The sequence below is a fragment of the Crinia signifera genome, chromosome 2 (assembly GCF_055691185.1).
Source record: "Crinia signifera chromosome 2, ASM5569118v1, whole genome shotgun sequence".
NCBI lineage: Eukaryota > Metazoa > Chordata > Amphibia > Anura > Myobatrachidae > Crinia > Crinia signifera.
Window position 1 is genome coordinate 15,702,093 of NC_139218.1, and position 27,794 is coordinate 15,729,886.

Here is a 27,794-nt window from a genome sequence, read left to right on the forward strand (position 1 = left end):
CATGCAGTAGCTGCTCTTATCTATATAACACTCCAAACACATGCAGTAGTTGCTCCTATCTATCTAACACTCCTAACACATGCAGTAGCTGCTCCTATCTATATAACACTCCTAACACATGCAGTAGCTGCTCCTATATATCTAACACTCCTAACACATGCAGTAGCTGCTCCTATATATCTAACACTCCTAAAACATGCAGTAGCTGCTCCTATATATCTAACACTCCTAACACATGCAGTAGCTGCTCCTATATATCTAACACACCTAACACATGCAGTAGCTGCTCCTATATATCTAACACTCCTAACACATGCAGTAGCTGCTCCTATATATCTAACACTCCTAACACATGCAGTAGCTGCTCCTATATATCTAACACACCTAACACATGCAGTAGCTGCTCCTATATATCTAACACTCCTAACACATGCAGTAGCTGCTCTTATATATCTAACACTCCTAACACATGCAGTAGCTGCTCTTATATATCTACCACTATGCGGTAATGCGGTACACTGATTGGGGGACCATGTCGGCAGATGTCATGACGTCAAAAACCATGAAAAACTTATCATGAACTTTTCATGTGTTAGCTATTGTCATTCCAATATTTTGCTTGTGTCAACCTTTTGTCATTGTTAACCTTGTACCTTTTGACCATTCATGTGCGACCTTTGACTGTTGCCCTAGAAACTGCCAAACCTTTGACCCAGACCCGTGGCTCACACCTGGATGCTCTCCCAGACCCTGGTGCCCTAGTCCGCCGCCTAAAGCCCTGATCTGTGTGTACAGAAGACATCTCTGTCAACAATATCGGTCAACAACATATCAGTTTCTCAAAGAGGAAGAGGAAGAAAGACTTTCTTTTTTGTTTGGGCACTCTTGTTTGGAGATTAATTATCGTAATCTCAATTATAACAATTGTAGGACATGTAAATGGTAAGTGGGTAAAATGCCAAACAGAGACACTCAGAAGATGCTCCTGGTGTAACAGTCAAAACAGTTTGACTGTTACACCAGGGGCGTCTTCTGAGTGTCATCACAACTGGACGGACAATTGTAAATGCCTACAACTTTGGATGATTGCCTAATTATATCGAGCAGCCAGTTGGTAAGTATGTATACAGAAGTTTACCAAATTACCAAAAGCTTAACAAATTGGCCACTCGATTGGCGCTAAGACCTGTCTTCAGGCATCGCATTTAGTTGTGTACCCAGCCTAAGTTGTCATAGAAACTGTAAAGTAGAAAAAAGTTTAGAAACAGATGTCGGCTTCTGTTTCCTGTCTGTGTCCACAGTCAGCAGGAAGTGGCATAACAGCTTCCTCTTTCCTGGGTGTCGCCGGCTCATCTCTACATTGCAATGTGTTGAGTTATAACAAAGTATATCAGTTTCACATCTATATTGCATATTAATTATTTCTGGAACACCTACTCGCACTTGGGCAGAATGGGGAACTGCGTGCCGAAATCCAGGTGAGTGGAAGAGGGACTTCTTTTTCAATGTTTGTTTTCCACATTTACAGTATAGAAACCAACTACCCTCCGTCTTCTGCATCATATGATCCCTTATAGAGCAGCATGTTGTTGTGTTACATATATTGTGTCTATAACAGCTTGTGTTATATTACTGTCTGAGTATAGTTTCATGGTGAAACTTTAATTTGGTTCCTGAGCCATCATATTGTTCAATTAGTAATAGCAGAGAGCATCCCAGTAAAGCTGTACAAGTCAGAGAGCATCCCGGTGACCACACACAATGCAGGGTGCATCACAGTGATCACCGGACAGGTGCATCATTTTAGGCACAATACCAAACACAGTGAATAAACTACTGTATACATAAAAATGGTTTCTGTATACTGTATGCTGGTGGTGCATTTAGTATGTCTGAGTTCCCCCAAAGCAGGAAACATACAGTAGCATAACCTGAGCGCTTTTCGTCATATCAGGTCTTTCTGTGGGAAAAGTTTATTGTACGCAAATTGGTTATTGCCAGTGTCATGCACAGACGAGGGTTAAAATTTGCAAAAATGTCTCTGTAGACAATGTCTACAGTTTCATCCCCTGGGCAGGCTCTACCACATCCTATGCAAACACTAGAATCAGGCGGCTTCAGTTACACGCTACCATAACAATTACTCATCACAAGGGAAGGATCGCGCCATCAGCTTATTGCAGCTGGAGCACCAGCTGGCAGCCAGGTAGAGAAGGTACCGGCGGCAGATTACATATGGAGCTGGCTGCAAACTAATTCCGGGCTGTGGTGGCTCCTGATTGGCTGCCAGTCCAAAAGGTCAGCTTGGCTTGTGGCCGGTTCTGTATTTGAAATGCCGCCGGCACTTTCTCTGCATGGCTGCTCCCAGGGTCCCATCTCTGTTTGGGCCTGGGAGGCCAGGCACTGCAGTACCCCCTGAATGGTGGAGCTGCACATAGTTGCTCCTCACCAAGACTTTCCTCACCATGTAGCACAAGAAAGGAAAAAATTGATAGGACCGGGCCCTGAAAGGGGCAGAACTGGGGGCGCTGCTATAAGTGGAGCTTCCTGCAGCTGCTCAAAACCGGGGATAAAGGATAAAAAAAGGATAAATAAATATACAGTAGACATGTAAAATTAAATATACTAAAAATTGACACCCACAAATGTGGAAATCGGAGAGTCCGTTCCTATAATACCACTAAACAATGCAGAGAATACAAATAGAGGAATAGTTACCACCCTTACTAAGGTATCGTCCACTTCTGTCCGTATGGTCGGCCCAATGCTGGTATGTCACCAAAAGTCCCCCGGATTGGATTGGCAATAACGTTACCAGATGGAATTGTAGCTGTGCCTTTTTCCAAATCAGATATAAAAGAAGTGGGGATTCCATCCTACAGAAGGAGCACGCTCAGTGGCAAACGCAGGATTTTCAGAAGGGGGTTTCTAGAGGGGCGGAGCAAAGCACGGAGATGGACACTTAGGTGACCCAGTATATGCCGGGTCAGTTAAAGTATTATAGATAGACCAATATTAAAATAATACAGACACACACACATAAACATACATAACAGCAGTGTAGACCCCTGGGCATAGCAATGTATTGGGGCCCCTACCGATCCTCCAGCGGCAGGGCTGGGGGAAGCTTTGATGTCCTGCGGGTGGTAGGGGGTATTACATCAACCGCTCAGCATGTAGGGCCTGGATCACTAATTTCCACTAATTACCCCTTTACTGCACAGATGGTGGGAGATGGGGTGGGAGAAGGGGGCATTGGGCTGAATTTAGCGGCCCTGATACATAACTTCCAGGGTGGTAGAGGATGTTTAATATGCAGAGGAGGGGTGTATAGTGGAGTGGGCTTATTATTCATAATTTTCTGGTGGGAGGACAGCTTGCTTGACTGCAGATATATCCAGTTCCCGGAAATAGATTTATTAGCTTTTAATGGAATTAAAAACTAGAGAATCCCACCTACCAAATGGTATTGGGGACTAGGGGATCAGAATTCAGGAGGCAGAGCAATCTGCCAATGAGTATATAAAACTACATACCAGGTGTGTGGAGCTGGAGCAGTAACCAGCTGCTGGAAGGCTGATATCTCTGGTTCTGGGAACAGTAGAGACAAGCTGCTAGTGTCCATCAAAGAGGGAGAGTCCCAGCTTTTGGAATATATCCTCAGAAAAACTAAGTCAGACAGAACCTGAAATATCTGACTGGGAAGAGCAATTAACAGGCTTGGATGGGGACCACTGTTTTGAAGTCAGATATCTCCGGTTCCCAAGGGCCGATTTTTAAAATTCTAGTACCCATGGAAAGAGGGGACCCTCAGCTTTCAGACTAGGGCCCTTAGACTCCTGGGGGGTTTCTGGGTACTCAGAAACCCCCCCTGCGTGTGCTACTGACGCTCCATCTTTGCAGGGGCTGGCGATTCTGGCCGCATCCGCCATAGGTTTCTATGGGGGATGCGAAGCTGCCCGATGTTAATACGGCTTCGCATCCCTCGGCTATCACCATTCTGAGATGGCGATAGCCCATTGTAGCCTATGGGCTACACACCGCACTTCCCCTGCGGCAGTGCGGTCAGTGGGGTCACCAGGGGTCAGCGCTTCGCTGGGACGGGCTCCTTTCGGAGCCCTGTTTCTTAAGCATACCTCCCAACTTCTGCAGTTGGGAAATCGTGACTCTCGCGCTCCCCAAAAAAAGGGGGCACGGGCTCGCGAAAAGGGGGCGTGGCCTCATGGGAAGACGCGTCCTCCGGCCGCGCCCCCCTTTTCCGCCACTCGTCGGTGCTGTCTATTCTTGGCAGGCTGGGGGGACTCCCAACTGTCCCCCCCCATCGCGGGACAATGGCGGCCCCGGGCGGGACGCGGGAACGTCCTCGAATATCGGGATGTTCCCGCGGTAAGCGGGACAGTTGGGAGGTATGCCTTAAGGTTGATACATCCAGCTGGTGTGATCGCATTTTTACAATGCGATCCTGGGCGGTAATGTTCCCCCCAGATCGCATTGTAAATGCGATCATCGAAAATGGACCCATAGTTTGGTAGGAGTGGAACATGTTGCAGCCATCAAAAGGGGAGGAGACAGGTTTAGAAGACTATGCAAACAGGAAGGGTACTTGTGTACTTTCACGGCTCCCATCGCATGCCATCGCATGCCATATGTAGTGGCATGCGATGGGATGCGATTTTTGCAGTTTTTAAGCATTTTTAAAAATCGCATGCGATTTGATCGCATGCAATTTTTAACAGAAATGCATCCAAATGCATTGAAATTAGTATCAAACATGTTCAATGGCCCCCAAATGTAATTTTTCAGGCTGTACCACCCCCACTATCAACGCGAACCCGAAGCGTGGCGAGCACAGCGAGCCCGCGAGGGGCGGCGGTACGCGTCCTACGACCTTTTCATACCCCCACTATCCACGTCGGCGTGGAGTTGAGAATAGTGTTACGAGCGCAGCGAGCCACCGAGCCCGAAGCGTGGCGAGCGCAGCGAGCCCCGTAAGGGGACGCGGACACCTGTGAAGCCCGCGAGGGGACGCGGATACCTCTGAAGGTATCCGTGTCCCCTCGCAGGGCTCGGTGGCTCGCTGCGCTTGCCACACTTTCTATTCTCAACTCCACGCCGACGTGGATAGTGGGGTTATGAAAAGGTCGTAGGACGCGTACCGCTGCGCTCGCCACGCTTCGGGTTCGCGTTGATAGTGGGGGTGGTACAGCCTAAAAATTACATTTGGGGGCCATTGAACATGTTTGATACTAATTTCAATGCATTTAGATGCATTTCTGTTAAAAATCACATGCGATCGCATGTGATGCGATTTTTTACTATGCGATGGACATCGTGGGAGCCGTGATTGTACACAAGTACCACAGGAAGTCTTCTGGATGTATCTAATAAATTCCATCTACCCAGATGGTTTAAACGAAATGGTTGAATTAAACATGATAATCTAACACCCAATATGTATTACACTGTACAAGAAAACTTAGCATCTGCTCTTGCCCCTGTGAAAGTATTGAGCTGCATATGTATTTTCAACTAATACATGTAGAGGGCGCTAAAGCACTACATTTGGGTAAATCCATAATACTTTATGGCAGTGGTTCCCAAACTGTGTGCCGCGGCTCCCTGGGGTGCCTCGGGACACATGCAGGGGTGCCCTGGGTTGGTAGTCCAGGACCAACTCAAATTATTAATGGTTAATTATTTATGAGCAAAAGCAATGCTGGTGGCTGCCATTAATAAAATGTGTACAAACAGAAGCAAATCCTGTCCTTTACCACATACCTGACCCAAAGAATCACATATAAACCCAATCTAATAAATTTATTTTTGGCCTAGGGGTGCCGTGAAAAAATTTTGATACTCTAGGGTGCCCCGATTCAAAAAAGATTGGGAACCCCTGCTTTATGGATTAATTTATTTTTAATTCCCTTTTTTTAATACTCATTGGATAAATATGACCTAATTGGTTTTTATTTGTCTCTCCTACCTAAAATAATTACAATACAATTTTTAGCGATGTATAGATTTATACTGCCTGATCTCTAGGAGGGAAGAACTTCACTCCCACTGAACCACAAATCCCATGAGTACTTGCAAATATATCTGTATGGCCCTAATTTTAACTTTAGGACAGGGTTGCCGACCCTCCCGGAATTACCGGGAGGATCCCGAAAATCGGGTCCCCCTGCCGGCAACCCCGGAAGGGTGGCCAACCCTCCCGGAATCAGGGGGACCCCCACTGAGCCCCCCGATCGCGGCATTTAAATGCCGCATTCCGCGGGTCTGAGGAGGGGGCGGAGCTAAAATGACACACTCGTGTCATTTTAGCCCCGCCCCCTCCATGGAGATCAGTGATTTAGACTATTTCCCGTAATGTGGGCGGGGCTTAATAATGACATCACAGACGTCCGTGCTGATTATATACTGTACACAGGATACTCTAAATAAATACCACTGATCTAAATACATGAAAGGGTTGGATACATTACCCGCTTCCGGGAGCAGTTCCGGTCACGTGACTGGTAACCCGGCAACAGGCAATAACAGTGAAGCCCACCTGACCGACTGCTCTAATGGGGTGACAAGCCCAACCTGACAGTTGGTTTCTAGGCAGCCGGAGACGCTTGTAGCGATACAACCTATCAGGTGTATCAGCTGATCGGCGGAATCTCCAATCTGCCAGAAATATTGTCACGAATCCCGATGGGATGCGGTCATTTGGTCTACAGCATGATGGTCGACAGTCATTAGGTCGACACCATTAGGTTGAAATGGGAAAAGGTCGACATGGGTCTAGGTCAGGGGTGGCCAAACCTGTCCTCAAGATCTACCAACGGTGCATGTTTTCCAGGCCACCTGTGGATCTATAGTAGGAATGAATGCAGCAGGTTTGAAAATGTGACCGTTAGTAATGACTACAGCTGTGCAGCAGCTAGAGAACCTGGAAAACGTGGACCGTTGGTAGATCTCGAGGACCGGTTTGGCCACCCCTGGTCTAGGTCATACCTCCCAACTTGACCCATTCCAGGAGGGACAAAATGCTCTGTTCCTGGACTTCCATGCCAATGGCAGTTTCAGAGTTGGGGCTGCAGCACAGTCCAAAATTCAGAGAGCGGAGCACCACCAACTGCCCCCCAAACACCACAGTTCCGGACTCCCTGCCAGGTGTGGATCCCCTATTTGAATTTTCTGCAGTAGTGCAGTCCCACCTCTGCAACTGCCACTGACAGAGAAGTCCAGGAGCAGAGCATTTTGTCCCTCCTTGAATGGTTCATGTTGGGAGCTATGCTAGGTCGACATGGGTCTAGGTCGAAAGGTCATCAGTTCGACAGGTCATTAGTTCGACAATGTCTCGGTTGACAGTCAAAAGGTCGACATGGGGTTTTTCACTGTTTTTTGAGCCGACATGTGCCGGATTTCATGCCCTACCATCCACTAGGGCGTGGTGGGAGAATATGCACATGTGTGTGCACATGTGTGTGCATGTTGTTTAGGTGTGTGTGTGTGTGTGTGTGTGCAATAGTATAGTAGGGTGTTTTTGAGTCAGTGGCTCCCCACTGGCGGAGGTCACAACACAGGAAAACAGGAGGCTGGGTAGTGATAGGGGTGTGTGGGCATAAGGGGGACTAAAGAGGAGGGTGGGAGATACTGTGCAGCTTCTGCCAGTGGTTGAGGGTCCAGCGTGGCAGTACAGGAGTACAGGATGGTGGCCCTGAGTCAGTGTCTCCTCCTACTGGGTGGGAGTTCGGGTGCATGAGAGCAGGAGGCTGGGCTATGAGGCATGATAGGGGCATGTGGGCAAAACAGCGCCACCGACTGCCCAGTGGTGGAAGTTACGGTTCAGGAGAGCAGGAAGCTGGGTAGTGATAGGGGTGAGTATACGGGGGACTAAAGAGGGGCTTAGGGGTGCCGTGAATCAAGGGAGGGAGGGGGCGCAGGTGTCGGCGAATCGCGGGAGAGGGCGGGGGTCCGCAAAGCGTGGGAGGGGGCGTGAATTGCGCAAGGGGGGGGTTGCGAATCGCGGGAGGGGGGTGCGCGGGGGGTCCGTGAATTGCGGGAGGGGGGGCACGGGGCGCGATGAATCACCTAGTTGGTTATATATTCTTGTAGAAGGATGGTAGGATGTTGCTGTCATTCAGAATGCATTTACATAAACAGTAATAGTAGCAGTAAAAGGTCTGACTTAAAACACCTACAGTAAAACAGAACAGGTGTTATATATTATACAAAGAATTGGTTGATGATGTGTAGGTTGACGTGCACATAGTTCATAGTTGTCACTGGAAAAAAATTGCTACAAGAAAAAATCAACACACAAAGTTCAACACATGTAAATGTTGACATAAGTGTGGCACTTCATCGGTGTCCATGTTGACACATGAGAATTCAAAAAAAGAAAAATAAATCTTCAAAAACTCATGTCAACCTTTTTCATTGTCGACCATAGCCGTGCCAGTGTTTTGCATGTGCCATTTAATCCTGGGGTTGCCGTGAATCGTGCGCGGGAGTGGGGGGGGAGGAGGTGAGGGGTGTCCGCGAATCACGGGAGGAGGGGTCGTGGGTGGATGCCGTGAATTGCGGGAGGGGAGATCGCGTGGGGGGGGGGGTTGTGGATGCCGCGAATCGTGGGAGGGGGGGTCGCGGGGGGTTGCAGTGAATCGCGGGAGGGTGGGTCGCGGGGCGGGGGGTTGCCGCAATGACAGGAGGGGGGGTCAGGGGTGGGGATTCGCGGTAGGGGGGGTCGTGGGGGGCACCGTGAACCACAGGAGGGGGGGTCCGGGGGGTTGGCGCGAATTGTGGGAGGGGGGGTCGCGGGGTGCCGCGAATCGCAGGAGGGGGGGTGTCACGGGGTGAGGCCGCGAATCACGGGAGTCACCGGGGGGAATTGCGGGGGGTGTGCTGCAAATCGCGGGAGGGGGGTCGCGGGGGGTGCCGCGAATCGCCACAAGAAAAAATCAACACAGAAAGGTCAACACATGTAAATGTTGACATAAGTGTGGCACTTCATTGTTGTCCATGTCGACACATGAGAATGAATATGAAAACATTGAAAAAGTGAAAAATAAATCTTGTCAACCAGTTTCATTGTCGACCATAGCCATGTCAGTGTTTTGCATGTGCCATTTAATCGTGGGGATGCGTGAATGGGGGGGGGAGGGAGGTGCATACCTCCCAACATGACCCTCTCCAGGAGGGACACATTGCTCTGTTTCTGGACTTTCTTCTTAATTTATGGATTACCATCACCTGTGCTTAAACACCTTTATTATCAATTACCCTGTTTAAAACAGGTGATGACAATCATAAATTAAGATGGAAGTCCACAAACAGAGCATTCTGTCCCTCCTGGAGAGGGTCATGTTGGGAGGTATGGAGGGGCGGGGCGCTCACCTGGTGTGTCTGGTGTGTAGCTGTGTCTTTGCTGTGTAACATGGAGAGGCAGAGGGTGTCTGGCACTGTCTGTGGGCTCACTGGGCTGGTTCTCTGTCATGTGAGTCAGTCATGTGAGTCAGAGGCTCCACCCAGCGTTACATCTCCAGACACACTTTGAGTGACAGATGTAGCCAAATATATAAGAGATTATACCTGATTGGATGGTCTCAGCTGAGACTGGTTGGTCATGCGACCTGTATTATTTAGGTCTATATATCCAGCCTCTGGACAGACAGCTATGCACCTTTGATAAAGTTACCTAGTGTAGCGAAACGCGTCACTGAGCTGCTGTGACTCCCTCCAAACTGCACTATCAGTCCGGATCGCAGTGTGAGCCAACCCCTGGGATTTACAAATAATGGTCTCCTAATACAGGACTCACTGCAAATTGCCATCCTTTAGCACTACATCTGATGGGGAAAAAGGCACAGCTGTAATTCCACCTGGTAACGTTATTGCCAATCCATTCCGGGGGGATGATACCTTAGTAAGGGTGGTAACTATTCATCTATTTGTATTCCCTGCATTGTTTAGTGGTATTATAGGAACAGACTCTCCGGGTTCCACATTTGTGGGTGTCAATTTTTTGTATTTTAATTTATCCTTTAATATGTACTATTACATTTTTGTGTTGAAGATCATCCAATCCATTTTTTCACACTTCAGTGTTGTATGCACTGCTCTAGTCTTTTCCCCTCTTGTTTTCCTCACCATTTCAAGCACCACTATTCCCACGTCTCATCAGTAATGTCCCACCACATGTTCCCTCTGTCATGGAAAGCCCCACCACATGTTCCCTCTGTCATGGAAAGACCCACCACATGTTTCCTCTGTCATAGGATGCTCCACTATGTTTTCCCTTAGTCATGGTATTATGCACTCCTTGTCCCTCGCCACATGTTCCCTCATCCATAGCATGCTACACCACAAGCTGCATTAGTCACTGCATGCAGGAGCGCGCATCGCATAGTACAGAATGGAGCCGTACACAACGGACCGTGTATGGGCTCCTTAACTCTATTTGTTAATGGGTAAGTGATAAAGGGGGAGATTCTCTAAGAATCTCCGCCCCCCTTCGCCGCCCATCGCATATTTAATTATTGCATATGCTGTAACATATGCGATAATTAAGGCAAAGGACAGCTCTTGCGTTAAGAGCTGTCCTTTGCGGTGAGAGTCGCTGGGTCCCAGCAGGTCCCGGCGGCTCTCCCCTCCCTCCCACACCCGGCGCTGCTGCGCCGGGCTCTCCTCCTCCCTGCACCCGGAAGAGGATCAGTGCAGGGAGGAGGTCACAGGTCCGGGCAGCACTGCGCTGTGCTGCCCGGACACAGGTGAGGGGGCGATGCGGGGCGGCGGGGGGTCGGCGCGGGGCGGCGGAGGGTTGCGATAGAAGCCCATTGGCTTCTATGGGGCATCGCCAGATTTTTCTGGCGATGCCCCCCGCCGCGGTGACCCGGCGGGGGATGCTTACAGCATCCCAAAATGCGGTAAAAACCCCGATAAGGGGGTTTTTACCGCATTTTTAGCTTAGAGAATCTCCCCCAAAAGCTTTGTTATTATCACACTTAAAGTGCCCATACACGGTACAATTATTGTATGCAATTTGGACTAGATTGCATCGCATTGCATTGCATCGCATATGTTTTGTAATGTGATGAGATGAGATCTAGTACATACTGTATAGTATGTGCAGCACATATGTTTTGAGCTGTGCAATGAGATGTGTAACGGGAGCGTACCTGTGGCAGTGGCATTACCCCCCAACTAGTCAGTCCTGGTTTGGGGCTATCCCCGGCATCCCTAGGCAGTGGGTACCTAGTTGATAGCTTTTAGTATGTATCAAAGATAGATTAAATATTGTATTTTATCTGTGGAACTACAAGTCTCAGCAATCCTTCCACCATTAAATAACCACACTAAAAGGACACAGGTACTTGTAGTTCCACAGATAAATCAAATATTAAAATACACATACCAACACACAGTAAAAGTTTCTTAATCACTTAGACCCGCACATACAGTACTTACCTGAATGGACACATTGCTCTTTGGGTATCGTGTCCAGTACAATCTATAGGGTACCAGTAAAAAAAAACTCACCTGTATCTAATGTAGATCGGTCCTCTTCCTTCTATGTAGCCATTCACAGGGTTAAAAAGTTTCCTGAACCAGACAAACTTAGGGAACTATCAGGACCCCCGGTGACTTCTGTCACTTGAAGGACCCAGGAGCCAATCAGGGAGTGCCATGTATGTGTACTTTGAATGGGGAGAACTTTGCGGTGAGCACTAACCATAAAGTCAATTACATTAGGGTAAGTATGTGGTCTGCCCAAATTGACCTTGGGGTTAGAGCTAACCGCAAAGTTCCCACAGATACTTTGAATGCTGTCAGCGGCGATTGGATGGAAAGATGGACACTGAGGAATGATATCGGCTGAGGCATACAGTTAATGAGACAGTGTGTCCTGCGGGATCCTCTCATTTTGAAAAAACAAGTCTGCCTGTAACACTTAAAAATGTGCAATAGCACAGAGAGAAAGTGCGCAAGGTACACTCTGCAAGCTCGGCGTTAAGCTCAGAGTCAGCCATATAATGCACAGTCACAGAACACAAGTCAAGTCACATATCTGTGAGTAATGACGGGAGCGTACGGAAAGTCGTAGGGACGGGCAGAGGGGTTATTTTAGGTGACAAACAAGTATTTTCCATATTTATGCAGTAGTACCAGTCAGCTGTGACATATAGAGTATCTGTAATGGGGCTTTCCATACTTAGGTTAATAAGGAGTCTATGTACTAAGACATACTTCCCAATTCTCAGGGCCGACGCGGCAATTCCCATGAGGCCTTTTTTTGAAACCCGGTGCGAATTGAACTAGACACGATGCAATTTAAACTAAAACGTTCAAATCTCACGCGAGAATTTCACCGTGTGTGAGCACCTTTAGTCTTGGCTGGAGACAATGTGGAGAGAGATAAAGTACCAGCCAACCAGCTCCTAACTGTCCTGTTATGGACTGGGTTTGAAAAAATGACAGTTAGTAGCTGATCGGTTGGTACTTTGGGCCTAATTCAGACCTGATCACAGGACAAATTTGTTCTCAAAATGGGCAAAACCATGTGCACTGCAGGTGGGGCAGATGTAACATGTGCAGAGAGAGTTAGATTTGGGGGCGTTATTTTGTTTCTGTGCAGGGTAAATATTGCCTGCTCTATTTGTACACTGCAAATGTCATCACTCCCCACCCAAATCTAACTCTCTCTGCACATGTTACATCTGCCCCACCTGCAGTGCAGAATGGTTTTGCCCATTCTGAGAACAAATTTGTCCTGCAATCAGGTCTGAATTAGACCCTTCATCTCCATCCACTTTTTCTCCATTCAAAGCTTAGTAAATGTACCCTAAGGTACTGTGACAGGACAGTTAGGGGCTGGCTGGCTAGTACTTTGGGCCTGATTCGGACATGATCGCAGAGTTCCCCCCCGCCCCTGTGCATGGCTGCAAAACTAAAATTTGGGCTGCTTCAGGTCAGACACAGACGAGGTGGCTTCCTTTTCCGCAGCTGTTTGTGCGACCATACACTAAAGCCCCGCAAAGTCTTCTCCCTGCGTACAAGCGTCCGCCCGAATGTAGCTGCAGTTTCTGTATCTGTATCTTATTTCCTCCCAGTCACCGCCCAAGAATGTCCCACTCTCTTCCTATACCCATCTTCTGTACTGTGTCTCTGTACCAACTCCATCGGAACGCACGCCTCGTGTGACTGGGACGCACGCCTCGTGTGACTGGGACGCACGCCTCGTGTGACTGGGACGCACGCCTCGTGTGACTGGGACGCACGCCTCGTGTGACTGGGACGCACGCCTCGTGTGACTGGGACGCACGCCTCGTGTGACTGGGACGCACGCCTCGTGTGACTGGGACGCACGCCTCGTGTGACTAGGACGCATGAGCATGGGGGTGAATTTACTTAAGCTTCACAAAATTAACAGAGGTGATATTGCCCATAGCAACCAATCAGATTCTACCATTAAGAGATCCATCAGTTTATTCCTTTAAAACCTTCAACCTTGAGAACTTACCACATAACCTTTTACTAACATAAATCAAACCTCCCCACATGATACAACCTTAGCATATAACCATGTAAAGCTGGTGTAGGTATGAAATAACGACACAGACACAGGTCAGCTTGGCTTTAACAGGTCACAGCTTTACCCTAACGAGGTAGAGGTGGGCGGTGGACGCTGCATTCCTGCTCCAGCTTTACTCACTTCGGGCCATGCCTTGGAGGATGACCAAATCGTCCTCCCCAAATTGGCGCACCTATCATCACAGGGGCTCACCTAACCCTCATGGACCAGACTGGACGTCAACAAGTAACGCCCAGATCCCCTCGCACAGAGCAGGACAAACTCGCCAATGATTTGAGGGCAGGTGCCCCGGAATGATCATATCCGCCCTAAAGGCCACATGAAATGCAGCGTCCCCCACCAAAATCGCCCCACCCTCGGCCCTGCTGCGGCTCACCACAAACACAACGCAGTGACAAGCAAGAAAAACAAAAAACTGGTTTTGGGCGGGTGGGAAAGAATAACTTCCCAAGAGGCCTTGTGCCTCTGGGAACACAAATATATACCCTAACTCAAAGGTTACCTCCCCTGCCCGGGATTGGCTAACCCCACTGACAGACAGTACCCCTAATCAGTTCTGTCTCAGTGACAAGCTTGTCACCTGTATTATAGAAAAAAAATGGGATTCTTAACTCCTCCCATGCCGATCTGGCCCCCGCTTGTTCTTCTCTATTGCAGCCCAGAAAATGATTGATAGAATCTGATTGGTTGCTATGGGCAACAACACCACTGTATCAGGCCCATTCTGTCTGACTACACAGCACTTCCTCGCAGTGGAGATACGTTGGGTTTACAGTCTGAGGGGTTGATGTATCAAGCACTGAAAAGAGTTGCCCATAGCAACCAATCAGCTTTGGAGGATGCATAACAGCTTATGGGCCAGATTCTCTAAACTTCAAAAGTGATAAAATGGAGAGTGATAAACAGGCAGCCAATCAACTCCTACCTGCCATGTCACAGACGATGTTGAACAATGTCAGACAAGAGCTGATTGGCTGGCTGTTTATCACTCTCCATTTTATCACTTTTGAAGCTTAGAGAATCTGGCCCTGAATATTCTATAAAATTATATTTAGATTGTTGCTATGTGCAACCACCAAACTGGCCTACGTTTACCCTTGTTTCACCACTTGATACATTGACCTACAGTTTATTGACCAGGGGAGATTGATCCAAATTATGGAGGTTATTGAGACTTGAAATATGGGCTTCTAAATTACAGAGCCCTACGATCAGATAGCCGCCGCCCAGCCAGAGTGAAATACCACCCCGTGCGAGGCTGCGAACATCACGCCGATCAGTGATAGGCTGCAGATCGATAAGCAACTCACCATCGATTGCTCAGCCTGTGCGATATAATCAGGCTGATAGAGGTCGGAACTGGTGATGTCACATGACCTCCCTGAAAACACTTGGGCACACCTGCGTTTTCCCTGACACTCCCAGATAACGGGCGGTTGCCACTCCCAAACGCCGACTTCCTGTCACTCAACTTTCTGTCACTCAACTTGTGGTCAGAAAATACGTTGGATTTTATCGCAAGGTGGCGCGCACATTCGTGCTATGATCGGTACACATGCGTAATTGTTGGATAATCATCCGCCTCGGGAAATCACAGGGCTGCGATCTCAGGTCTGAATTACCCCCTTAGGCAGGGGCTGGCTGGCAACTTTTAGCCTAGGGGGCAAGTCCAGAGCACTGGCCCATAATCAGCCAAGTCACCGTCGGAAGGAATGCTTTTGCGCGCCGTAGGCGCGCCGAAAAATTAGGGGCGTGGCCTATCATAAGGGGCGTTGCCTGTACCATGATTGTATTGTGTACCTGCAGATTGCACATTTTAGCGAACCTTGTAATACCCGGCCATTACACATAAAGCCACATGCCGTAATGCCAATTACACATTATGCTGAACACCATGATGCCAGTTACACATTACGCCCAACACTGCGATGCTAATTACTCAATACACCGCACACTGTGATGCTAATTACACATTATGCTGCACACCTTGATGCCCATTACACCCCATACTGTGATGGCAATTACCCAATGCTCCCCACACCGTAATGTCCATTACGCCCCATACCATGATGCCCATTACACCGCACAATGTGATGTCCACAGTGCCAGATATGCCCCCACAGTGCAAGATATTCCGCCACAGTACCAAATACACATATGCCCCCACAGTGCCAGACACAAATGCCGCCACAGTGCCAGATATTCTGCCACAGTGCCAAATACGCATATTCCTCCACAGTGCCAGATATGCCCCCAGAGTGCCAGAGACACATATGCCCCCACAGTGCCAGAGACACATATGCCCCCACAGTGCCAGAGACACATATTCCCCCACAGTGCCAAAGACACATATGCCCCCACAGTGCCAGATATGCCCCCACAGTGCCAGAGACACATATGCCCCCACAGTGCCAGAGACACATATGCCCCCTCAGTGCCAGAGACACATATTCCCCCACAGTGCCAAAGACACATATGCCCCCACAGTGCCAGATATGCCCCCACAGTGCCAGAGACACATATGCCCCCACAGTGCCAGAGACACATATGCCCCCACAGTGCCAAATACACATATGCCCCCACAGTGCCAGACACATATGCCCCCACAGTGCCAGATACACATATGTCCCCACAGTGCCAGATACACATATGCCCCCACAGTGCCAGATACACATATGCCCCCACAGTGCCAGATATGCCCCCACAGTGCCAAATACACATATGCCCCACAGTGCCAGATACACATATGCCCCCACAGTGCCAAATACACATATGCCCCCACAGTGCCAGATACACATATGCCCCCACAGTGCCAAATACACATATGCCCCACTGTGCCAGATACACATATGCCCCCACAGTGCCAAATACATATATGCCCCCACAGTGCCAGATATGCCCCCCACAGTGCCAGATACACATATGCCCCCACACAGTGCCAGATATGCCCCCACACAGTGCCAGATATGCCCCCACACAGTGCCAGATATGCCCCCACACAGTGCCAGATATGCCCCCACACAGTGCCAGATACACATATGCTGGGGTGAGGGAGGGGGGGGGGGGGGGGGGAGAGCGCTTACCCACTCGCTAGCTGCGGGCCGTGCTGCGGCTGAATCAGCTTCTCCAGCCCTCCTGCGCTGGCCGCGGCTTCCAGAACACGGCCGCGGCTACAGGAAAATGGCCGCCGGCCTCCTGCACTGAGAACATGTCCTCAGTGCAGGGGGCCGGCGGCCATTTTCCTGTAGCCGCGGCCGTGTTCTGTAAGCCGCGGCCAGTGCAGGAGGGCTGGAGAAGCTGATCCAGCCGCAGCACGGCCCGCAGCCAGTGGGTGGGTAAGCGGCCCGGGGGGCATATGGCACTCTGCCCCCCGGCCCAGCCCGCCCCTGCCCTTAGGCTATTAAACAAGGGTGTGTTTGGGGAGCTGCACTATATATTTACAGACAATTTTTACATTGATATATCGGGGGACATAACTGATTATAATTATTAGATAGTTCTGTATTGGGCAACACCTAACAACTTTGGCCCCTTGGGTCGTGGGTTGTTTGTGTGATGCTCAGTGGTGCACCCCCGAGTTATGACGTGTCATATTTGAAAAGAAGAGAGAAGAGGTGGGGTGCACTCTAGGTCCCCCAACTGAAGCTATTCTGTTGGTACTTGTTTCCTAGAACGGCCACAATCGGGAGTAATCATGTACCTTAACTTAAGGTACACGATTACCGCGATGGACCCGATTTCCTTTTAAATCAAGTCCATTTTACCGGCAAAGGCAAAATCGGGTCCATCGCGTCGGTCGCGTGCATTAACATGGCACGCAACGCGACCGACGCGATGGACCCGATTTTGCCATAGGGTTCAATGTTAAAATATTTTTAACATTGTAATCGCGTTCATCGCGTCGGTCTTGTGCCATTATAATGGCACAAGATGCGATGTACGTGATTAAGGCCATTTTACATAGCAAAAAATGTGAAATGCCCCATTATGGGCCATTTCTCATTGTATATGCCCCCCCCCCCATTGTGAACGTCACCCCACGATTGACGCGAACCCGAAGCGTGGCGAGTGTAGCGAGCCCGCGAGGGGCGGCGGTACGCGTCCTCCGACCTTTTCATACCCCTACTATCCACGTCGGCGTGGAGTTGAGAATAGAAAGTGTGGCGAGCGCAGCGAGCCCCGCGAGGGGACGCGTATACCTGTGAAGTTATGCTCGCCACGCTTCGGGCTCGGTGGCTCGCTGCGCTCGCCACACTTTATATTCTCAACTCCACGCCGACGTGGATAGTAGGGGAATGAAAAGGTCGGAGGACGCGTACCACCGCCCCTTGCGGGCTCGCTACGCTCGCCACGCTTCGTGTTGGCGTTAATCATGGGGTTAAAATTGGGGTCTGGGGACAATTTTACATTGAATCCAATGTAAAATAGGGTCCCAGGGACTCTATTCACATTTCAATCAATGTAAAAATCGGGTCCATCGTGTCGGTCGCATCTCGTTCTGTGAAACTGTATTTATTTGTTCCCTTTTTGTTATTAATATTTTTTTAGGATTTTATCTGCTGTGCACAAATTTTTTTTTAATTTCTTAATTTTTTTTTTTTTATTTTTTAAGTTCTTTATACATTTTAAATGTGAGCTTTTTAAAAGACCTATAATCTAAATATAGCTGTGTGAAAATAATTTTTTTGCAAGATCCCTGCGATTTTATGAGATTAATTGTACAGATACTGGTATATCTAGTTGATGTATTTTTGTCTGTTCAATAATTACCGATATTTTATCGATAGATGGAAAAAATTGGCCATCATATAACCCTATCAACAATACACCATAGATGTTGTGGGTATTTCACTCAATTAAGGAGTGATAAGGGTCTAATCATTGGTCAAAAGCAAATTCTTAATATAACAAACAAAGTATTTACACCAATTCTATACAGTGTTGTCAACATTTATCTCAGTCCTTCTCCTATGATTACTAATATCAACAGTGCCCTGACAGCATGATATATTATTCAATGTGTGAGAAAATGACAATGCCCTGCAGATATGCACAGATCATATGGAACAGAATCACCATACAGATCATAATCCTCATTCATGCTGCAACATTGTATCACTTTCCACTGATTTTCTAACACAATTTCAGCACACTAATTATCAAACACTTTGTCTCAATGTTCAACAATAGAAACCGTACAGCCTTTACAGATCCCTATGGATACATAAGTTGGACATATCTGTACTGTAAAGCATTCACAGCGCTGAATCAAAGATTTTTTAGGGCAATAATTATGTGCTATTTAATGGGACGTATTCAATAAGAATATTGACGGCGTGCAGCGAATCCTGTTTAGGATTCGCTGCACACTCGCCACTGCCCGCCGTGTTCCGGAGTCTCGCAGTCCCCCCTATTCAACGTCGCAGGGGCTCGCTACCCCTGACGGCGAGTGTGAACCCCTGCGGCAGACACCGCAGGGAGCCTGAGGACGGTGGCAGGCAGGGAGATGGAAGTCTCCCTGCCTGCCCCCCCGGGAGAGCCAACAGGGGACCAGGTATTCACTGCACCCGATCGTGCATATGTAATGATCGGGTGCAGTGAATATATGAATATCTAATAAGCGGCTCTTGGCTCCCGGCCCCCTGCTGGCTGCTCTGTGTAAAAAAAATATATATATTTTAATTAAATATATATTCATGTGCTATAAGCACATGAATAAAAATAGCATGCCCCTTCTCAGAATAAAATTCCTGATTTTTTTACACCAAATGTAAAACAACAACAACTTTATTTTGAAAAGTTCACTTTCCACTTCACCATGAAAAGATGGCGATTTGCTACACGGTAAGGGACGGCGAAAATCACTTAGAAAGACGGCGAGAAGTGCACGTTGAATAGGGTGATTCGCTTTCTGATCCAAAAAATCACCTTCCAACGCGAAAATAGCACAAATTCGCAGTGAAACAGGGCGAATTATCCTCATTGAATACTGCCCAGTGTGTATGATAGTAGCTGAATTATGTAGCCATGATAGAGACATGTGTTACCATTTATAACACTCATTCACACTGCAACACTGTATTATTTAAGGAGATTGTAAATCAAGTTTTTACCATAATAAATATCACTCCATGCATCTCAATATTCCATAATTCAACGCTGTATTGCCCCTAAATATCCATGTGTGTATATAAAATAATTGTAAATAATTGTAGTACAATACACGCAAGAAATTCAAACATAGACTTTTGGGGCATATTTAGAGTGCACCCCACCCGAGTTTCTTTTTCTCTCTTCTTTTCAAATATTACCCCCTAAGGCAACAGCGTAAACCAGACAGACCGTCAAACACGTTTTACAATGACGGTAATTTTTAGAAAATTCAGCCAAATTTTCCCTTTAAAAAAAGAAACCAAAACTTCAAACTGTTCAAATTATTCACACGAATAAGTCTTGGCCCCCAGTCATCCAATAACACTCATATCAACATCTCTAAATGACCTTAGGTGGTTTACATTCAGCGACAAGCAAATCAGCGCAGTATACGATTGTTTAACCCTTGCCAACGTTGCTGCGATAGATCTTCAATATATTTTCTAAAAGCGCCGCTCACCCCGACTGGTGTTTTAGTATCAAGAAATACAAATATAGCCGGGTCAATTAATTGAAGTTTCGTTAAATATTGCACCCAAAGGGTTAACACTGGTGAGTAATGCAGAAATATAGGATATTCTGAAAACAATGATAATAATAATAATATTATTAATAATACAATAGGTTTTAATTATTATAAAATACTGTACAGTAGGTGATTAGTAATTTATGCATCACAGGTAACGCACATTCCTTAGCTTACCGGATTTCAAATGACGCTTTCTATTTACATTGAATTACCCTAATAGTGGGTACACACGGTGCGATTTTGCTTGCGATTGGGATCGAATCAGGATCAAATCGAATGGTACGTAAAATGCATCAGATTTGACTATATACAGATGGAGCGCCTACAGTTAGTGCAGGTCTAATCGCCAGGATCCGCCATCAGACGGGCTCGTGCGCGTGCCCCGTTACGTTCAAGCCCACCGCCGCTCCCCCGTCAGTGCCCGCACACCCCGCCTAACCCTGCCCATCACCCTGAAGCGGAGACGGGCAGGGTTTATGCCATCCGCCACCGAGAGAAGGGGATGCGCTTGCGCACATCCCCGTCAGCTGGAGCCTCTTCACCAGCTCTCGCCAGTAGAGGGGATCTGGCAAGAGCTGGCGCTGAACGAGAGGCGCTACATCTGTAGTACAGATCTGTACTATGTAATCTTACTGCCAAGACTATTTTTCTATTCGATTTACACTACACGGGAGCGCGCATTGGGATCGAATCTGCATCGAATGTAGAAAACCCATTCGATTTTCTATTCCATTTTGCTTCTATAAGCCAAATGGAATACAAAATTGTGCATATCTCACTGTGTGTACCCTCTATTAGGATGTCCTGAGTTTGGTGAGGATCATCCCGATTAATGGGCGTGGCTTCTGTACTCTTCAGTACGCACACCCTGCAGTTGACCGCAACCTTCCACTATGTCCAGCAGACAGGCGGCAGGCTGGAGTAAACTGCACTGAGGGGCCCACAAAGCTAAGTTGTGGAGCCCCTCCCAATAAATTGTGAAATGACATACTGGCGATGTTATTAAATAGTATCATTTGTAAACACTCCCAGCATCGCACATGTGTTAAACACACATAGTACCCCAAGGTCTTATTCTTTTTATGCCACACACAAATCCCAGATACCATTATGGGAATATGACAGTGAGTTGTGGTGGACTTACAGCTTGATTCATTTCAGCTCTGTTCGCATTGCCATCATACCTGCCTACTTGATTTTACTCCTCTCCGGGAGAAGCCTGGATAGGAGTGGAAGAGGGGCGGGATGATACTAAGTGCCAGGGGCGGGGGCGAGGCTGATGTCATCAAGCCCCGCCCCAGGACAGTCAGCAGCGGCAATTCGCTGGTCTGCGGATTGGGGGAGAGGCTTTAATAATGCAAATGACGTGGTTTGTGTCATTTTAGCCCTGCCTCCTCCTTGTGGACACCCGAAAATGATGTGATGATGCGGGAGACTTGCCCACCTTCCCGGGGGCCGGGAGGGGGACCCAATTTGCGGGAGCCACGCGGCCATTCCGGGAAGGTAGACAAGTATGATTGCCATGTCGGCCAATTTCATGTGACAACCTAGGAACTGTATCCCCCGAACACATCCATTCGCAAACCGAGAGAAAACCAATCGCAAGGTGGGATCTCGGAGGAGTGTGTTCAAGCAGCTCTGAATCGGGCCCCTTGTGCTACTGACACTGGCGATGTAGCTACTGTATGTGTGGAGGGCCCCCTGTGTGTTGGGGCCCCTGGGCACTCTGTTGTTACTCCAGCACTGCTGGGTGGTGTTCGGGAAGTTCCATTGCCTCATTATCAGACACCAGATTATATGAAGGGCACAGATTGTGGTTTATGGAGGGAGTCTCTGAGATTCTGGTCACATTTCTCTGTTTTATTCCTGTACAGGAGGAGATCATGTCATATAAAGGAAGGTAAGCGTCATGTTCTACCTCTATAATACACATGTGCTCTTAATAAATACATGTTATAGTAATGAAAATGCACAATAATATATAACAGGGTTAATATGCATTCCGAGTGGTCAGCATTCCTGCTAAGGGTAAAAAGACAGAAATTGGAATTGTGGGAAAAATAAAATCTGGGTTCCCCTTTTGCCATTAAAGGGGTCACCCTCATTGTATTCTGGATTCGGGGTCTCCCTGGGAATAACAGACTACAGTGTATACAGTATATAGTGAATGTGGCCATTCTAATTAGCAACAGATAGCATGGGGGGGGGGGGCACGTGCTTCATAAAAAGCTTAGTGAGCGGATGTTGGGTGATCCCTTCAGTGCCAAGCCGATGGCACAGACTGTGTGTATGCCCAGTAGATGCCCAGCTACAGGGCCAGATGCACTAGGATTCAAAAGTGATAAAATGAAATGTAATAAACAACCAACCAATCAGCTCCTGCCTGACATGTCACAGAAAATGTCAGGCAGGAGTTTATTGGGTGGTTGTTTATCACTCTCCATTTTATTACTTTTGAAGCTTAGTGCATCTGGCCCACAATCTTTTTCAAAACCAGTGGTAACGGGTATGAAAAGTATAAGTGGATTAACTGTTCACTCTCGGCCCCCTCATTACCATGCTAAACCCTCATTACATTCCTCTGCCTTTTGTCCCCTTCCATTGCCCCCTCATCACCTTTCCCTGCCCCCTCATTAAGTTAAACTGAAAAATGCAGTGCCAGTATACCATACCATACCACTACGAGCACTGCTCTTGACAGAGAAGCCAATAGCAATAAAGGCAGTGAGGGTATACACTGGTGTGACACTACTGGTGGCTTGTGGAATGGAGTGGGTGAAATGGATTGGATAACAGTAGAGGTACCTCAATATAGGGTTGACCTCTTTTGAAAATACTTTCCTGCTGTAACTCTCCACAGCAGAGAGGTAAGGATTTCACCCAGGTTACCAGAAATATGTTACAAAACAATAACATAGTTTATTATGCTATATAGTACGAGGCATCAACTCAATCACAAAATAATCAAAATTATTTCCAACAATGGTGGTGATTCAGGTTAGCTCGCAGAGTACGTTTGGTTTGCTAATGGACAAAACCATGTTCACTGCAGGTGGGGCAGATGTAAAGTGCAGAGAGAGTTAGATTGGGGTGGGGTGTGTGCTTCAAACTGATATTTATATTGCAGTGTAAAAATAAAGCAGTCAGTATTTACCCTGCACAGAAACATAATAACTCACCCAAATCTAACTCTGAACAGTGAACATATGCCCTCTCCTTTCTTAAACCACACCTGCACTCAGGGGCACCTCCTGATTATATGGAGGATCTAAAACAGTGATGGCTAACCTTGACACTCCAGCCGTTGTTGAACTATACATCCCAGCATGCCCTGCAGTAATTTTAGCCTGGCCAAATAGTAAAACTGTAGCAGGGCATGCTGGGATATGTAGTTCAATAACAGCTGGAGTGTCAACGTTAGCCATCACTGATCTAGAGGAAAATTGGCAGCAAAGCAGCACTCACACACTCGCACTGTGATGTCAGAGCACCTCCGTCGCTATGGGGACCCTGCAGAGGTAAAGAGACAAAAATCACACACACACACGCATATATATATATATATATATATATATATATATATATATATATATATATATATATACTGTACAGAGGAAACATTCTGAAATAACCTGGCCATGCAATTTTTAAGAACTTTATTATTTCAGAAGTAATTTTTTTTAATCTGTTTCAGAAACAGCGGATCTCAGCACCCAGCCAGAGGTACGGTTATCTGGTTTTACTTTCCAATTGCACTCAAAGTTTTCTTATATTTTAGTAAAAGCATAAACAGGAGGTAATTAGGAAAACATGATGTGGGGGTCGGAGTCCACTGAGAGAGGACACTTGGCTAATATGATCAAGGTATCAAGACAGAAACATTGTGGTTTGGAAAATGAGCACTGTTTTATCAGTTGGACACAAATGTTGGACACAAATAAGCCAACTGGCGTCATGTCAGTAATTCTCTCGTTAACACAGGTAAAAGTGTTGATGAGGACAAGGCTGGAGATCAGTCTGTCATGCTGATTGATTTAGAATGACAGATTGGAAGTTTTAAAAGGAGGGTTGTGCTTAAAATCATTGTCCTTCCTCGGTTGAAGATGGTTACCTGCAAGGAAACACGTGTAGTTATCAGTGCTTTGCACAAAAAGGGCTTCACAGGCAAGGATATTGCTTCTAATAAGATTGCACCTCAATCAACCAATTATTGGGTCATCAAGAACTTCAAGGAAAGAGGTTCAATAGTTGTCAAGAAGGCTTCAAGGCACCCAAGAACGCTCACCAAGCCTTCTCCTAAAATTGATTCAGCTGTGGGATTGGGGTACCACTAGTGCAGGAATGGCTGCAGGCAGGTGTGAGTGACTGTGCTAGTGATTGTCAACATTTTCCCTGTGTTGACCTTTTCACTGTCGACCAATAGTGGTCAACCTAATGACTGTCAACCTTCATACCATCGACCTAATAATCCACACCCTTTACAGAAAGTAATAACAGAGCCAGATTAAGGTCTAAATGGGCCTGGAGCTGAAAATTATCAAGGGCCTATTATGCGCAATAATAGGGGTTGTGGCCAGCACTTAATTATGTGGGGGGCGTGACCAGTGTTCTGGTTGGGCGATCTGCTCATGGGTGTTTCTTTATGCTTTCAACTAATTATATATATATGGACTGAGCCAAAAGAAACACTATACCAAATGGATTGAGCCAAAATTCAGAATATGCTTCTCAAACATGGACATTGTGCGCCAAAGGCGTGCATTAAAAATTTACACCATAATGCCCATTACAGCCGGGAAGAGAGCGGGGGGCTGCCCGGCTGTATTCAGAGCACTGCAGGTCCCGTCTATTTGAAATAATACCCCTTTCACACCAGAAAATGCTGGGACTTACCCGGGAATATGGTCCCAGGATCATGCAGGAACATTCCTGGGCTGGTCCCTTTTACTGGTGTAAAATGGATCAGCCCGGGAATGTGAGTCATTTTGTTTCTGTGCAGGGTAAATACTGTCTGCTTTATTTTCACACTGCAATATAGATCTTACTTTGAAGTAAAACCCCACCCAAATCTAATTCTCTCTGCACAAGTAACACCTGCCCCACCTGCAGTGCACATGGTTTTGTCCATCTAAGAAGCATTTTGTCAGAAAGAGTGAACTAGAATAAGGGCCTCAGTTCCTGCTGGAGCCTGCTAAAAAATAGTCCTGCAATTAACCCATATGAACCAGCCTGGTATCAGATTAAAGGCCCAGCGATTTGGTTTTGAATGAGATCAACTTCGAGCTTCTGTGATGCCAGGGGGAGGGGGTCAAAATTAGCCGGTCCCATGTTATCCTATGGGGAAAATGTTCTAGCTTTGCCCGGCGGTATCTCCAGTTCTCGGAGGGCTAGTGACATAGGGCTGGTCTTGTTGGAAAGCCCCGGCCCTCAGCTACAAAATGGGCCTATTTTGAGAGTGCACCTGGAGCTGTAGCTTCATCAGGCCCATTGTTAATCCGGCCCTGAGTAATAAGGGGAATTTCCAACACCTGCGGCTGGAAATTACCTTTTAAACATACAAGATCACTGTGCTCCCCCTTACAGTCACTAGGGGGAGCCCTCCTACACAAAGTAATGAGAATGATACCGTACATAGATATTCTATCCTCCGCTGATCAGTCCTGACCCCGTATGAGGTGGCAGCAGCAGTGAGGTAAGTGGTCTTCTGTAGGGATCAGGCCTGCTATGGAGCACATAATATCTGTCCTCTTACAGTGGCCATTTTCCCAGTGATTTGCGCATGAGCTAATCGACACCATTAGGTCAACATGCAGAAAGGTCAAAATGGTTCTAGGTGGACATGGGTCTAGGTCAACATGGGTTAAGGTTGACAGGTCATTAGGTCAACACAAGTATTAGGTCGACATGGGCAAGGTCAACACTCAAAAGGTCGACATGGGGTTTTCACTGTTTTTTGACCCGAATGTCGACACAGTTGACATGGACACTGAAACTTAGCGCCGCGTCCCCTCGCATGGCTCACTGCACTCGCCATGCTTCGGGCACAGTGCTTCGCTGCGCTCGGCACACTATTTTATTCTCCTCCCTAGTGGATGGTAGGGCATGAAATACTGCCTGTCGGCACATGTCGGCTCCAAAAACAGTAAAAAAAAATGTCGACCTTTTACCTGTTGAACTAGCCCATTTCGACCTAACGCTTGTGTCAACCTAATGACCTGTTGACCTAGACCCAAGTCGACCTTTCTGCATGTCGACCCAATGCTTGTCGACCATCTTGCTGAACACCTAATGACCGTATCCCGGTCTCCTAATGACCCTTGTGCCCAGAGTCTATGAGAAATTTACTAAGATGGGAGTTCTACTGTATGTCACATGGGATGTTGCTATGGCAACCAATCAGCATCTACTTCTTTTTTATTTTGCACCTTCTAGAAGATGATAGTATCTGTTTGTTTGCTCAATTTGCCCCTATTGCTCTGCCAGCTGGAGAGGAAGGGCCCGGACGGAGACTTTACACCAGGGTTGCCTACCCTCCCGGAATGGCCAGGAGGTTCCCGAAAATCGGGTCCCCCTCCAAGCCCCCCTGGAAAGGTGGGCAACCCTCCCCGATTCTGTGGGACCGTTGCTCCTCCCTCCCCCCCCCCCCCCCCATTCACAGCATCCTCCCCCCGACCGTGGCATTTAAATATTGCAATCTGCAGGTTTCCGGGGAGCAGGACGGGGCTAAAGTGTCCTAATCGCGTCATTTTAGTCCCCTCCTCCATGGAGACGTGAATCGGGTTATTTGCAGTCCTGGGGGTGGGGCTTGATGACGTCGCTATCAAGCCCCACCCCCTGCAGTGCTGCTGAACATCTCCTCTTCATGCTTCTCTTGGAGTGGAGAATAGAAAAGTAGGCAACCCTGCTTTACACGGCCTCCTCTCCTGATCGTCAGAGGAGGGGGCGAGTGTGAAAAAAAAAACATTACTCTTACATTTAAAATTGGGGAACATCGCAGCTATTTTATACTCCATAATGAGGAACACGTCCAGTAATATCTCAATGACTACCTCATATTTAACAGAACTTATAAATGTTAGGCGTAGTTCTGCGAAGAACAGAAAGAGAAATCTGGAACGCTCCAGGTATCAGACACATATATCATTATAATCCATGATTGTACTTGTCTTCCAGAAACCCCCAGAGGACGAATACTTACAGGTGAATGAAGTACATTATTGTACTATTGACTTCGGGTTCAACGAGTCAAAAAAAGTGGCGACTTCATCGGAAACCACCACGTATGCCACAATACGGACTGAAAACGATGACACCGATTATGATATAGAGGGAAAATGAAAAAACATATTTACCGCAAAAATATGTGGATGTTTAGACTTTCCTGTTCATGTTGCACAATGGAAGCGTCCATTTCCGTTATTCTATCACTAGGTGGCAGTGTTGTTTGATAGATTACTGTCAGGTATAGCTTTATGTGCAAATATGTTTTATGCGCTTTGTATAGATAAATACGCCCTGCTGGTAACTTCA

At 47.3% G+C, this 27,794-nt stretch overlaps 1 long non-coding RNA gene across 1 annotated transcript; it reads left to right on the top strand.

Annotated features, from left to right (window-relative positions):
- The first annotated feature begins 1,294 nt into the window (after positions 1-1,294).
- On the top strand, positions 1,295-27,794 carry LOC146058674 (uncharacterized). The gene is made up of 4 exons (XR_014469892.1): positions 1,295-1,478; positions 22,139-22,164; positions 23,959-23,987; positions 27,438-27,794. It is a non-coding gene; the product is annotated as an uncharacterized LOC146058674 (long non-coding RNA).